This window comes from Muntiacus reevesi, chromosome 13, assembly GCF_963930625.1.
Source record: "Muntiacus reevesi chromosome 13, mMunRee1.1, whole genome shotgun sequence".
Classification (NCBI taxonomy): Eukaryota; Metazoa; Chordata; class Mammalia; order Artiodactyla; family Cervidae; genus Muntiacus; species Muntiacus reevesi.
Window position 1 is genome coordinate 32,419,637 of NC_089261.1, and position 4,120 is coordinate 32,423,756.

Genomic DNA, 4,120 nt, shown 5'->3' on the forward strand with positions numbered 1-4,120 from the left:
ATAAGCAAGCCCTTCTTAAGCTAACAATTCAAAGTAATAGAGAAAAACACTAGAATGGGAAAGGCTAGAGATTTCTTCAAGAAAATGAGATATACTAAGGGTATGTTTCATGCAAAGATGGGCACAATAAAGGACAGAAATGGTATGGACCTAACAGAAGCAGAAGACATTAAGAAGAGGTGGCAAGAGTACACAGAAGAACTGTACAAAAAAGGTACTGCTGCTGCTGCTGTTGCTAAGTTGTGTCAGTCGTGTCCAACTCTTAGTGACCCCATGGACTGCAGCCTACCAGGCTACCCCGTCTCTGGGATTCTCCAGGCAAGAGTACTGGAGGAGGGTGCCATTGCCTTCTCCAATGCATGAAAGTGAAAAGTGAAAGGGAAGTCGATCAGTTGTGTCCGACTCTTAGCGACCCCATGGACTGCAGCCTACCAGGCTTCCCCATCCCTGGGATTCTCCAGGCAAGAGTACTGAAGGGGGTGCCATTGCCTTCTCCGAAAAAAGGTACTAATGACACAGATAACCACAATGGTGTGATCACTCACCTAGAGACAGATGTCCTGCAGTGTGAAGTCAAGTGGGCCTTAGGAAGCATCACTAAGAACAAAGTTAGTGGAGGTGATGGAATTACAGCTGAGCTATTTCAAATCCTAAAGAATGATGCTATTAAAGTGCTGCATTCAATATGTCAGCAAATTTAGAAAACTCAGCAGTGGCCAAAGGATTGGAAAAGCTCATTTTCTTTCCAATCCCAAAGAAGGACAATGCCAAAAAATGTTCAAACTACCAGAGTTGCACTCATTTCACATGCCAGCAAGTAATGCTCAAAATTTTTCAAGCTAGTCTTCCAGAGCATGTGAACTATGAACTTCCAGATGTTCAAGCTGGATTTAGAAAAGGCAGAGGAGCCAGAGATCAAATTGCCAACATTCACTGGATCATGGAAAAAGCAAGAGAATTCCAGAAAAACTTCTGCTTCATTGACAGTGTTAAAACTTTTGACTGTGTGGATCACAACAAACTGTGGACAATTCTTAAACAGATAAGAATACCAGACCACCTTGCCTACATTCTGAGAAACGTGTCTGCAGGTCAAGAAGCAACAGTTAGAATCAGACATGGAACAATGGACTGGTTCAGAATTGTGAACGGAGTACGTCAAGGTTGTAATTGCCACCCTGCTTATAACTTACTTGCAGAATGCACATCATGTGAAATGCTGGGCTGGATGAATTACAAGCTGAAATCAAGACTGCCAGGAAAAACATCAACAACCTCTGATATGCAGATGACACCACCCTTATAGCAGAGGGGGAAAAGGAACTAAAGAGTGTCTTAATGAAGGTAAAAGGAGAGTGGGAAAGCTGGCTTAAAACTCAATATTCAAAAACCTAATATCATGGCATCCAGTCCCATCACTTCATGGCAAATAGATGGGGAAAAATAGAATCAGTGATAAACTTCATTTTCTTGGGCTCTGAAATCACTGCTGATGGTGACTGCAGCCATGAAATGAAAAGACACTTGCTCCTTGGAAGAAAAGCTATGACAAACTTAGAAAGCATATTAAAAAGTAGAGACATCACTTTGCCAACAAAGGTCTATATAGTCAAAGCTATGATTTTTTCCAGTAGTCACATATGGATGTGCGAGTCGGACCATAAAGAAGGCTGAATGCCAAAGAACTGATGCTTTTGAACCGTGGTGTTGAAGAAGACTCTTGAGAGTTCCTTGGACTGCAAGGAGATCAAGCCAGTCAATACTAAAGAAAATCAACCCTGAATGTTCACTGAAAAGACTGATGCTGAAGTGGAAGCTCCAACACTTTGGCTACCTGAGTTGAAGAACCAACTCACTGGAAAAGACCCTGATGCTAGGAAAGATTGACGGCAGGAGGAGAAGGGGTCGACAGAAGAAGAGATGGTTAGATGGCGTCACTGACTCAATGGACATGAGTTTGAGCAAACTCCAGAAGGTAGTAAAGGACAGGGAAGCATGGCGTGCTGCTGTTCATAGGGTTGCAAAGAGTTAGACACAACTGAGTGACTGAATAACAATGACAACAAGCAGTTCAGTTCAGTTCACAAATCACCCAAACATAAATCACCCAAAAAACCACGCTGTCTGCGCCTGGCCACCGTGGTGAGGCCTGACCATCTCCAGGCACCTGTCAGACCAACGGAGCAGCACCTAGAAGTGCTCCAGGCCAGCTGGACTCCGGTTTCCATATTCCCCTGTGTCTCTCTGGAAGCAGGGTTGGGTGGGGTTGAGGCTGCAACCAGTGGATTGATGACTGTTAGACCCGGGACGTTGGGGTAGGGCTGGGGAATTGGGGCAGAATCCCCTACTTTGCAGATTTCCTGAGTCTGTCTTGTGCAGGGGACCAGAGAATGGCTTGTGGATGCCCAAGTTGGACGAGCAAAGGGTTGTGACGTCAGGTGCCACCTCCCCCGTTTACATCTCTGGGATCGGCCCCAGCTCTGATCCTGCTGGCCAGCTGGGACCTTTGCTCTCTTGCTTTGTAAATAGAATGTGATCCCCTTTCACAAGGCCACCAGCCTGTCCAGGTCTTTGCTGGAAGCTCACTTTATTTTTCTCAACACTGGCGGCACCTTCTGAATGGAAATCATGTGACTGCTCAGAATGTGGCCCCCTCGTCAAATGCTTGTCTGTTTAATGGTGATGATGCCTTTCACGCAGGATGTGGTTACCTATGCAGTTGTGGATACCCAAGTGTTAGGCAGATCAGTGACTCTAGTCCTATCCGATGGAAAGCTCCTGGGACTTCCCTGGTGGTACAGTGGATAGTGATGTGCCTGCCAGTGCAGGGGACATAGGTTCAATCCCCGGTCAGGGAACATCCCACATGCTGCGGAGCAGTAAGCCTGTGTGCCAAAACTACTGAAGTCCATGTGACTAGAGCCCATGGTCTATGCAGAAAGAGAAGCCTCCACAGTGAGAAGCCCGTGCACCTCAGTGAAGAGTAGCCACAGCTCATCACAACTAGGGAAAGCCCAGGCTCAGCAACGAAGACCCAGCACAGCCAAGATAAATAAATAATAAATATATAAAAGTTCCTAATAAGATTTGACCCCTTCTCCCTCAAACAAATATACTGATGATGATTTATGAAAAAAAATAACCAGATATTTTAACAACTTTATGAGAAATGTAAATGATAATGGACTCAGATTGTGGGACTTCATGAGCTAAAAGAAGCACCTTCATCATTTATAGTAAGGCACGTTTTATTGTTTAATATTATTTGTGTATTATGAAATTTATAGTATTTAAAATTTTAAACAGCAGATTTTAAAATTCTTTGGGCATCTTTATTTTAGTGGAAGATAGTTAATTAACATTACATTGAAATTTTATTTTTTTAATTTAAAAAGTTTTTACTTTTTATTTTGTCTTGGAGTATAACCAATTAACAGTGTTGTGATAGTTTAGGTGAACAGCAAAAGGACTCAGCCATACATATACATGTATCAGTTCTCTCAAACTCAATTGTCTCAATCCATTTCCTCAAACTCCCTCCCATCCAGGCTGCCACATACTGAGCAGAGTTCTCTGTGCCCTACAGTAGGTCCACGTTGGTTGTCCGTTTTAAATATAGCAGTGTATCATGTCCATCCCTAAGTCCCTAACTACCCCTTCCTCCCATCCTTCCCCCCAGCCAACCATAAGTCCATTCTCTAAGTCTGTGAGTCTGTTTCTGTTTTGTAAATAAGTTCATTTGTATCATGTCTTTTTAGATTCTACGCATAAGGAATGTCACATGATATTTTCTCCTCTGATTTACTTCACTCAATATGACAACCTGTAAGTCCATCCATGTTGCTTCATTTCAGTGGAAGATAACCAATTGCATTGTTGAAATTTTAAATAAGCACTAATATTTGCTGCATGCTGATGTCACAAGTGTTCTGTATACTTTTTTTACTTTTTAAAAAGTAAGCTGCACATTAAACAGAGAGAAGTAAGTCAGAAAGAGAAAGATAAAGATCATACATTGATGCATATATATATGGAGTCTTCAGATGGTACTGCTGAACCTATCCGCAGGGCAGCAGTGGAGAGGCAGAGAGAGGACAGACCTGTGGACACCGCGGGGGAA